This window comes from Triticum dicoccoides, chromosome 3A (genome assembly GCF_002162155.2).
Source record: "Triticum dicoccoides isolate Atlit2015 ecotype Zavitan chromosome 3A, WEW_v2.0, whole genome shotgun sequence".
NCBI lineage: Eukaryota > Viridiplantae > Streptophyta > Magnoliopsida > Poales > Poaceae > Triticum > Triticum dicoccoides.
Window position 1 is genome coordinate 741,454,925 of NC_041384.1, and position 12,443 is coordinate 741,467,367.

A 12,443-nucleotide genomic window follows, 5' to 3' on the forward strand; every position below is an offset into this window, starting at 1 on the left:
TAAATTTATTAACATATTTGAAATTCATGATTTTTTTTCTAAATTCGTGAATTCTCTTTAAATCTGTGAACCTTTTTTAGATACACAACTTTTTTCAAATCCCTGAACATTTATAAAGTCATGATTTTGTCTGGAATTCATGAAAAAAATCAAATTATTTATTTTCTAAACCATGATTCATTTTAAAATTCAATAAAAATTAAGTTGTGAAAATTTACTTAATTTGTGAAGTTTTTTAAAATTCAGGAATAGTTTTTTAAAATTAAGTTGTGAAAATTTACTTAATATTTCTGGGTTTCTAGTCGTATTCAGGCCGTCGTGGCCCAGTAGGTGGCATTTTATTTATTTTTCCCAGTTTTTTTGTTTTCTTTTTTTCTTTATTTTTTGTTTTGTTTCTACTTACAAAAAAATACTTCTTTACTTTATTTTATTTTGTTTCTAATTACTTATTTATTTTATTTTACGATAATTCTTTTTGCTACTAAAGTTTCTAACATAAAAGTTCTTTTTGAAAATTCTTTTTGCTTTTAATGATTTTGAATAGAAAATACTTTGATAATTTTAGTTGCATCAATTTTATATAATTTTAGTTTCATAAATTTTAGAGGTTGCTTATAATGTTTTGAACAGATAATACTTTGATAATTTTAGTTTCAAAATTTTTATTTATGTTATTAAATTTTATTTTATTTTGTTTCTACTTCTATATTTTAGTAAAGTTTATATTATTTTGTTTCAAATTACTTATTTATTTATTTTATTTTATGATAATTCTTTTTGCTGAAAGACCTTGAAATTCGTATATATTATGCATTTACTGATTATTTTGAGCTATAAGACCCTGAAATTGAAAAGCACTAAAAATGAACTCTGAAAATGTTAAAAGTTGGCATGGTGTCATCATTTCACCCACATAGCATGTGCAAGAAAGTAGAGAGGCTTACGACAAAAACTGGATGCACTTCGTGTACAAAACAGACAATTTCTTTCGAAGTATCACGGTTTCATACGGAAACTCATCAGTTACAATGGGATTTCGTTTTTTTGAACTTATTTGAACTCCATACTTTTTCCGTATTCAAAATGCACCATTCAAAGCCACATCATCAATTTTCAACCCTTTCTGACTTCATTTGTTATTTTTCATGCATTTACTGATTATTTTGAGCTATAAGACCCTGAAATTGAAAAGCACTACAAATGAACTCTGAAAAGGTTGAAAGTTGACATGGTATCATCATTTCACCCATATAGCATGTGCAAGAAAGTAGAGAGGCTTACGGCAAAAACTGGATGCACTTCATGCACAAAACAGACAATCTCTTTCGAAGTATCAGGGTTTCATACGGAAACTCATGTGTTACAAAGGGATTTCATTTTTTTGAACTTATTTGAACTCCATACTTTTTCCGTGTTCAAAATGCACCATTCAAAGCCACACCATCAATTTTCAACCCTTTCCGACTTCATTTGTTATTTTTTATGCATTTACTGATTATTTTGAGCTATACGACCCTGAAATTGAAAAGCACTACAAATGTACTCTGAAAAGGTTGAAAGTTGGAATGATTTCATAATTTCACCCACATAGCATGCGCAAGAAAGTAGAGAGGCTTACGGCAAAAAATGGATGCACTTCGTGTACAAAACGGACAATCTCTTTCGAAGTATCAGGGTTTCATACGGAAACTCATCTGTTACAAAGGGGTTTTATTTTTTGAACTTATTTGAACTCCATACTTTTTTCGTGTTCAAAATGCATCATTCAAAGCCACATCATCAATTTTCAACCCTTTCTGACTTCATTTGTTATTTTTCATACATTTACTGATTATTTTAAGCTATAAGACCCTGAAATTGAAAAACACTACAAATGAACTCTGAAAAGGTTGAAAGTTGGCATGGTATCATCATTTCACCCACATAGCATGTGCAAGAAAGTAGAGAGGCTTACGACAAAAACTGGATGCACTTCGTGTATAAAATGCACCATTCAAAACCACGTCATCAATTTAGTACATATAGCTCTCATGAATAGATAAGTGACCAAATTAACAAAAGTTCATCATCACATTAAAAACAAAGTACATACATAGTTCTCATTGAACGACATATAGCTCTCCAGAGCATCTAGTTAAACCATACATTGAAACTATGTAAAACCTTTCAATGCAAAACAAATGTGATCATAATCACAACCAAGGTAAAAAGTGATCCAACAGCATAATGATACCAAGCCTTGGTATGAATGGCATATTTTCTAATCTTTCTAATCTTCAACCGCATTGCATCCATCTTGATCTTGTGACCATCGACAACATCCGCAACATGCAACTCCAATATCATCTTCTCCTCCTCAATTTTTATTTATTTTTTCCTTCAAGTAATTGTTTTCTTCTTCAACTAAATTTAACCTCTCGACAATATGGTCGGTTGGAATTTCCGGTTCAACTACCTCCTGCATAAATAAAATCTAAGTCAACTTGATGGGCATAATTGTCATAAACAATAAATGAACCAAATAGTTATAAAATATAGTGTATATATATGTATATATATATATACCACATCCGAATCATAGCCAGGACGAGGGCCGACGGGGGCAGATACCAAAACCATCGCACTATATAATAACAAGCAATAATGAAAATAAGAAAATTAGACAAGTATCTATCTAAAGTAAGCTTTTTTTTTCTTTCAGAAGAAGATAAGAGGCTCACCACGGTGGTGCAGGCGACGAGATCGGCGCAGGCGATCGACGGCGGTGAGACGGGGACGGGACGTGACGGACCGCTAAACCTAAACAAATCTCAGGGAAAATGAAGTTTGGAGGTCGAGCTTCGAGAGGAGAAATCTTAACTAGCGTGGCTTGGGCATTTCATCAAACACCTCGTGTGCATAGGAGGTGAGCTAGAGCACCCAAATGCCCGCTCCTCGCCGGCCAGAAAAAACAGAGCATTGTGGAGTGCTCTGCTGCGACGACGGGGTATATATAGGCAACACATTTGTCCCGGTTCGAGGCTGGAACCGGGACTAAAGCTAAAGCCCAGCCTTCTGTCCCGGTTCGAGCCAAGAATCGGGACCAATGTTTGTGGGCCAGGAGTGAGGCCCATTGATCCCGGTTCGCACCTAGAACCGGGACAAATGGGTCCATATGAACCGGGACCAATGCCCACGAGGCCCCGGCCGGCCCCCTGGGCTCACGAACCGGGACGAATGCATCCATTGGTCCCGGTTCGTGGAAGAACCGGGACTAATGGGCCGGCCAGGCCCGAACGAAAGCCCCTTTTTCTACTAGTGCATTGCGGCGACGGCCACCGAAAGAACAGGCACTGCCGCCGTTGAGACCTTCTCCGCCATCGCCGTCGCCATCGCCGGAGCTGGTCGCCATGAATGAGTCGCGTGGGAGGAAACTGAATCGGGGATTTGGAGGACGAAACGGCGGGCGCGTGACCTAATAAATGGGCGCGGAAACAGCCGTCACCCTCCGTCTAATGGCGTCCGTCAGCCCGCGCGACGTAGACCCGACAGGCGGGTCCCACCTGTCGGTTTCCCTGCTTCCGCGGTCAAATCAGCCCGTCAGTGCTCCGCATTACCGATTAGTCTCAGAGTCGGTGGTTTTTTGTGACATGGCTCAAATCTAATACTGACCGGTTACCCTAACCCAAAATATGATGGTTTTGGGTAAATAACTCTAGATAAACTGACTCGGCTTATGTTGCCTGCCATCACAGAGCCATCAAGTGGAGGGGGTATGGCTACCTGACAGGGAAGTACGCCGAGTGCACCCTATAGGCCGACTATGTTTCTCGGAGTAGACCGACAGACTTAGCTACGCCAAGTGTTTTTTCGGTTATCATCGGCGTATAGAGATATAGGGTATGAGCCGGCTTACAGTTACAGCTGAACAAAAGGCAACAGATATTTTTCCTGTAGTAGTGTTTGTAGGGCGTTTCTCAATTTTATTTTTCTGATAAAAAGCAACTTCCTTGCACTCCAAAAGTGGAACATTTTACGTCAAATATACCGTACGGACACGAGGATTTGATAGCGAGAACAAGTCTGATCAACACACATACAAAATATCAAGAGGTAAATACATCCGTGGTGCTTCAACTTGGTATGGATGTTCAGTTTAGTGCCTGAATTTAAAAAATACAACAAACTGGTTCTAAAACTTGGCATGAATGTGCAAATATGGTGCTAATCACATCCGTAGACGTAAAGTGCGTCGAGGTGACACCGTATGTGGCTGATGTGGCACAGACATGGCATGGAGCCCACTTATAATTACGAAACATAAGTAAACGCCTCTATGACTAATGGGCCCTCCTGTCAGTACCTTAGCAAAAATAAAATGAAAAATACAGAAACAGGGATCGAACCAGCAGCCTGATGCTTGCACGCTGCTTGCGCTAGCCACCAAATAGAACAAGTTTTAACATAAAACCAGCCCCCTTAAGCATAATATACTTAACCAGAAATTTCTGTGTCCTGAAACGGGATGCAGCTAGCGGCCCATATTGCACACGTTATTTTTTTAAAGTAAATAATACGTAAATAATAAAAGTATGATTCAAATATTCATGTGTAATAAGAAAGTACTCATGCCACACAATTATCCATGTGCACACAAAGTAAATATATAGAGGTATACCCTATAAAATAAAACAAATTATTCAAAAATAATCCTGTAATATATAGAAATATTAACTTATTATTTAGAAAATACTATTTTTAGAACATAATTATTATTTAGAAAATATATTTTAAATTTTATTATTAAAAACAATTAAACACTCATGGATTATATTTAAAATAGTATTTTAAAACAATAATTTAATATTTCTAAAAATTACAGAAACATTTTTAAGTAAGATATTTTATTACAAACCTCTATATATTTATTTTGTGTGCTCACGGATTATATAACACATGAATATTCAAATCTAGCTTTTATTATTATGATTATTATTGACATACTTTTTACATTACAAAATAATGTGCGCAAAATGGGCACAGGCTGCAACCCATTTATGTATACAGGAGTTTTCAGTTCACATACATTAAGCATGATGGGGTTACATTCTCTTGAAAACATGTTTAGTGGAATGGTGAGCGCAGGTATTTCCCAATTGTTAGGTCACAGGTTCGATGCCCATCTTGTATATTTTTATGTTAAATTTCTTACTAATTACTTACCGACAGGTGGCCCCACTAGTCATAGGGTCATATATAGTACTCAAGTAATTCAGTTTTGTAGCTATAAATGGGCCCTACACCATTGTCAGTGCCATGTCAGCCATTCACGATGCCACGTCAACGCGCTTTACCTATATGGATAGGATTAGCACCGTATTTGCACGTTCGTGTCAAGTTTTAGAACCAGTTCGATGTATTTTCAAGTTCAAACATTAAAATAAACATCAATGACAAGTTTAAGCACCACCAGTGTATTTACCTCAAATATCAAGTATGATAAACGATCTTCTTTATTCTCATGCATTTGTTCGAAATAGATATGAGAGATTGAGAGTCCTGGCACACTGGTCACAAAGAAGACCCGAACTAGCTTAGCCAGTAGGTTAAAAAGGAACACATGAAGATTGCGAAGCATGGGAGCAGACGGCTTGTGCTTCCACATGAGGGAGGATGGCGCAGTAGGTGACCAGCACCTGAACGAGGCTGAAAGGACGGGCAAGAAAGCTCTCGCTCTCCGGCACCAACAGACCCGAGATCCTCTCTTCGCTTCCGTCGGCGAGATCGTACCTGTAAATACCCTCATGCTTTTGCAGGCCATAGTGCATTGAATGGATGTCTTCGGTGCCGTAGTATATGCAGTTGCTGTCGATCGATGGTAGCCTGCTTGCATTCACAGCAATGGACCTCTCGCCGAGGAAGAGCGCGTGGTTACCGGCCATCTTGTTAACGGGCTCGAGGGCGCAGCGGTCGGCGTCGACCCTGAAGACCTGCATGGTCTGCTGACGGAGCCGCGGACGACGGGCGAGGATCAGCTCCCCGTAAGAGTGCACCAGGAAATTGTTGTGATATTCAGACCGAACCAAGACACGAACTCGTCCAGCCTCTGGACTATTCTCTGTTGGTAAGTGAAGAAATCATCCCAGACTATCTCGTACAAGGTGGCCCACAAGGTGACCATGTAGACGTGGCCTTCATGGGCGGCCATGCTCGCGAGGTTGGTCGACCTGAGAGGGCCTGGTCCTGGGTCATCCATGAAGCGGAAGGTACCACGAGTCGGGTCGGCACTCCACACGGTGTCGCCATCGAACTGGCAGTTCTCATGCCAGAGGACCAGCGACGTGTCTGCACCGCCCACCGCCGCCTTGATCTGAGGAAATTTCCTTGGAGAAGTGCTAGTGCTACATCCCATTATCTTAGGGTAACGCAGAAACGAGCCGGTCATGGGGTTGACTACGGCGGAGGCGTGCGGACGCTTCGTGTCCACGAGGACGACGAGGCCGTCGGAGGCCGCGGCGACGAGGACGTGATCGCGGAGCATCGGGACTTGGCGGCGGACGAAGCGTCCGGTGGAGACGTTGAGGAAGAGGCGTCGAGCGCCAGTTGTGGCAGACCGCCCGCATGTCGACGTAGCAGTCAACGTCGTTGGTGGTCAAGTGGCAGTCGGCGACGCGACGGACAAGGTCACACGGAAGCGACGACCAGTCGGCCATGGCGTATGTTACTGTGAACTGTGATCAGTGGGCTGCAGGGGAATGTGTGCGGCTGTGGGCATATATAGGACTCTGCTCTGTAATAGTACTATACTAGCTTATCCCCGTGCGGCGGCACGCTGTGCCCATCGATACGGTGCAGTTATATGAATTGTGTTTCTTCTTTGTAATAAGTGTTGTTGTTTTAGGATGCCAGATGATCGTATGAAAAACTATGGATGTAGAAAAAAAAGATGGGAGGATAATGCATGTGGACAAACAGAGGAATACACGATGACACATATCTAGTAGGGATCATTTATATTGGCCGAACGTAACGCGAGTCATTGCCAGATTAGATCATCCTGGTGTAGCCTCCCATTGGATTAGCTCCTATAATGAAGTGGTAAAGAGAAACAAATAGTCGGAATTATGTATATACTGTATATACTTAGTAATTTTTTCTCTTCTTTTATTATGTTTCATATTTAATTATTCATACATTTTTTCCTTTTTCCATAAACAAAGTAATTTTATTAACATGCACCTAAACAGAAACAAAAACAAACTGATGTGATGTGAGGAACGCGCGTCGGTGAGGTGGCCACGTCCATTGATCATGCAATGAGGGGATTTGGTGTGTGGATATAGCGTTTAGATGTGAGTTTTCTTAACGTCCTCTTCATCGGCGTATACAATTATGCGCTTGCGTTGCAATTTTTCTTCACCCTATTTCTCACTAAATTATGGGTGTGACTACTTTTCACGGCCAACGAGAGCCTGCCATGTTAATTCTAAATATACTAATAAATATTCTAAACCTAGCTAGGATTCTTTTCTCTGGATTTTTTGAATTTTTTCACCATTGCCTACTCCTAATCGCAACTAACAAGACTTGTGTTTCATTCTTAGAACCATCCAAGGGACGCTGAGTTCCTCAACACATCCATCCAGAACTACAACCAGATGCAGCACATCTTCTCCTTCGGGCTGGCAACTGGGAAGCATACCATGGGCTCGGGGGAGCCTCTTGGTTCTCCCATGCCTGACTTCCCTGGGACCCCGGACGTCGAGATCCTTGATGGCCCTGACAAGCCTGCTGCGAAGCCCTTCGACAAGCCATTTGACCCCATTGATAGGAAGAGGAAGAGAGGAGGCTTGATGGAGGAGGAGATCAATATCTTCTGCAGCATGACTGAGGCGGTGAAGGAGGTGGCAACAGCCATCAAGGAGTGCAAGCCCCTCGACGTCCACCCTGACCTGTATGGCGCTGTCATGACCCAGGGTGGCTTCAGCGACGAGGCTCTCATGGCATCTCTCAGCCACCTGCTTGACAACAAGGCCCAGGGTGTTGGGTTCGTTGCCATGGCCGACGCTCACAGGGTTCTGTGGCTCAGGAGCTGGTTGGGCAAGCACTACTACTAGAGTAGTGCTGCCTGTGAGCGTGCATGATCCCCGACGGCGATGGCGGTGGCGACGACGATGACGACGACGACGGACATTTTGTGTAGCTAGGGTTCAAAAACTATTTGATGGTCTGTATATTTTGGTGAGGTGGTATATACTAACCCCTCACGGTGATGGTGAACTTGCGATGGTAGGACGACACCCTCTTTTGGATGTGGTGGTAGGTTAAGACCAAGGTAGTGCTAGGAAGAACTTGCTATGTCGTATGATCATGCATGCTTTACTTCTCTTCTGCTCCATTGTTGTTTGTGTGCTACTTTGCTTGCTACTTGTGCTCCATTGATTTGCTGCTTCAACTCTTGCTCTTGTGCATTGCTAGGGCAAGTGGTATGCCGTGTTCATTGGTGAGGTTCCAGGGGTTTATAGTTCATGAGAAGCAGCCAATGCACAAGTGGCATCGTATAGCAACAACAACTATAGAGGGTTCAAGACTAAGCAGGCAGCAGAACAAGCTTACTCCGCCTGGGTGCGAAAGCACGGAGGCAGCAGTGTCGACAGTGCCAAGGTTGGAGCTGTCAAAGTGGAAGCTGCTAAGGTGGATCGTCAGTTCAGCCTGAAGCTGAAGAACTTCATCATCTTCGCCAGTTCGTCACCAGTGCTGTGCTGTAGTGTTAGTGTGCTAGGTGTGATCATTGTGGGTAAGCTCACCAACTAGGGTACAAGGTAAGCATAACATGTACGCCGTATCCAACCAAACGCCGTATTCATGTGCCGCTAGGGCCAATGCAGCCAACCAAACAAAGTGCACTTGTGTATTACCTAATTCAGGGACTAGGGATGCAGGCAACCAATCAAGTTGCATATGGCGTATTAGGGCCTGTTTTTGCTCAACCAGGCTGGGTTGAGAAGTGCATGCGATGCAGGAACTGTTGACAATGGCAACCAAACACGCCCCAAAAGACCTGTTTTATTTATAGACGATGGGTGCAACTGGCCGAGCAGAGCAAGAACGCGATAGCAAATCGGATTTGAATGCCCAACCACTGATAATTGCCAAACATGCCAATATCAGGAATAATTTAGAGAACTTAATTAAACATGCCGGATTACGGCTAGAGGTTTGACCTTTTAAGCCTTATTATTAAACCTCCCAGAACGTTGTGAGCAAAGACCAACTCAAATGATGCCACATTTGCATTTTGAAGTATTGAAGTCTTTCATTGTAATAAAAGCTTAATTGAAAGTTTCCAAGATTTCCCCTTCCGGGAAATGTGTACAAAAGATAATAAATAATAAAGCTGCACGAAGATGGGCTCCACCAACATTACAGTTTGCTTGATGGTGTTTTGGCAACAAGAAGAATATCTTATTGACAACACGGTGTTTTTGTGATAACACAATCCCACACGGAGTGCATGAATCTGACAATCACATTTGTTTTGTGTGACCAAATAACCATTATAAACTGCCCGGTAGTTCTGAAATCAATATATGTGTTTTCTCCTATTACATTGTGTTGCCAAGTTGTCATACGAAAAAAACAGAGTGCAAGAGTAAGTGTTAAGAGATTGGAGGAAACCAAGGAGACACGTATTATTTAGGGACTAAGGCATAGCATGAGTGACGGCAGACGGATCATCATTTGTTTTTACATATTGCTGACTACATCCATATCATTTTTATTACGTTTTTAACCATATGACAAAATAAGGCAGTGGTAGCAATGAACAGCGGAGAATTATGACCACTACTGCCATGGAGCTGTCATACGAAAAAACAGAATGCAAGAGTAAGTGTTGAGAGATTGGAGGAAACCAAAGAGACTCGTATTATTTAGGGACAAAGGCATAGCATGAGTGACTGCACACCGATCAGCATTTGTTTTTGCGGATTGCTGACTACCTCCATAACATGTTTATTACATTTGTAACCATATGACAAAAGAAGGCAGTGGTAGGAGCAGCGATAAATTACAACCACAATTACATCCTTCCAAGATATATCTGTTAGGTAGACTGCGCATCCAATCAATGTAATAGGAATCAAGCAATCTCCTAAGAGCAGAGGCGTAAATTACATGGCCGGGAATAAACAATTAAAGAAACTTGTTAAGATTTAAAACGCCAGTACAATCTATAATGCCAGAGCACTAGCGTGTACATCTTTCATACCAAGAATACTAACTTTTGAACATATACTAGTATGTTTCTGCATCATCTGGTCCATGTAGTTAGCACAAACAAAGCAGCACAAGCAAAGAGGCAGATGCCGTCCGTGAGTTCATCCTCGTCTACCATGACCCAATGCCAAAGGCGGAAGCAGAGGAGTTCGAGGCTGGTGCAATTACTGCATGGGTCGACGGTGGCGGAGCAGCTGCTGCGGCAGACAGCCCGCATGCCCGTGTACGTGCAGCGGTCGACGTTGCTGGCAGCAGTCGCCGACGCGGCGGACAGAGTCACATCTAGCGCTGCAACGTGTGGGCAGAGTACTCCGATTTATTTATAGATGATTTGCAACTGGCCGAGCAGAGCAAGAACACGATCCCAAATCGGATTTCAATACCCAGACCACTGATAGTTGTCAAACATGGATGCCAACATCATCAACCATTTAGTGAAATCGATTAAGCTTTCGACTAGAGGTTAGATCTTTCAAGAAATTATTAAACCTCCCAGAAGGTTGTGAACAAAGACAAATCAAATGACGCCACATTTTCATTTTTAAGTATTGATATTTTTCCTTGTAAGAAAAGCTGAATTGAAGATGTTTCCATGGTTTCCCCTTCCAGGAAATGCGTGCAAAAGATAAATTAAAAAGTTGCACAAAGATGGGACGTTCAAGTTAAACGGATCATCTGAAATTGTACTACCCATAGCAGTTGTTTGTTGCTTCTGGAGATCAACTTCCTAGCCCTAGAAATAATTGGCCGAAAATGACATGTTGCCATTGTTATCTGCTATCATGTTTGCCTCCAACTTGTACTACCAATCAATAGAGATGAGGAAAACAAACGCTTGCCTTTTGTTCCTTCTCACTCGGCGAAGGAAACTACCTCAGTTCTCAAGACTGAAGCATAATAGCACTTTACAGAGATGAGCAAAGGAGTAGCAAACACAACACAGGTACTACCTCTGCCTTGCAAGAATGAACAACATCTGGATGGAAAACAATCACCGAACGCGCTAGTTTACTTAACTACTGGTATATTCTAGATTATACTAACATGTATGGAAACATATGGAAATCCAAACAACGATTTATTTTGTACCAGCTTATTCTAGATTACAGCATGTGATCTTCCCAAGCATACAAAGTGATAAATGAGAAAGGAATTATCTATTATATACTTAAGATAGAAGTCAAATAAGCCACCACGTTCATCCGCATAGTCTAAATTATCCTGACCGTAAATATTAGATATTAACGGCTGAGATTTAAAAGACCTCGTCGATCGAAGAACACGTCCTCCTGGTCGTAGTAGAAGTTGGGGATGGTCGAGGCGGGGCATGTCCACGGTGTAGGGTGGATCGGGGGCCGGGATCTTGCCGGTGACGTCGAACGACCCAACGTAGTGCTTGCGGCCGGTCTGGAGGCAGACGTGAGCGAGCGCAGGGCAGTCGGTCATTGCGACGGGGAGCACGTTGCAGAGCATGCCGGCACTAACATGCCGGTTCCGGTCCTCGGTCTCGTGGCTGGACCATGCGGCGTAGAAGACGTGGATGAAGTCATTGAGCGGATGCATTAATTATAATTTATCCTAATGTTTTGGTCATGATGATTTCTAAAAACATCAATGCAATAACACATAATTATTCTGATCTCGCAAATGCACGAGTCATTCGTTTAGTTACGTTGACACATACAGGTGTTGCTTGATTGATCAAAAATAGCCGGCCAGACGATTTGTGCTATAAGATCATGCTTTACAGCTCAACTCTACTTTTGAATGATGCACTACCTTTTTCTTCTAAAGTAAGAAGAACATTTGAGGAACAAAACCTTCCTTCTATTTTTTCTGTAAAAGTCGGTGCCATCAAGAAATTGCACACAAATTCTAGGGTTCTAATTTTTTTTCCCAAAAGTAAAATATGAAAATCCCTCACATTGATGTTAACCATTTATATTTAATTTTTGGATATATTTGTAGCATAAATAAGATTGTTTTCTTGAGAAAAGGCAGATATGTTGGCGGTTGATGGATGGCCGCACAATCCTAGATGCCAGTTGTGTCTCTAGGCCCCGGAACCGCGACCCACGTGTGCAAGGCCTATCCCTTCTTGGTGGCAGTCTGGAACCACGTCTCCGCCTGGACGGCACGAGGATTTTCCTGTTACGAGTTTCCTGCCAGACCCTGGCAATTTCTCC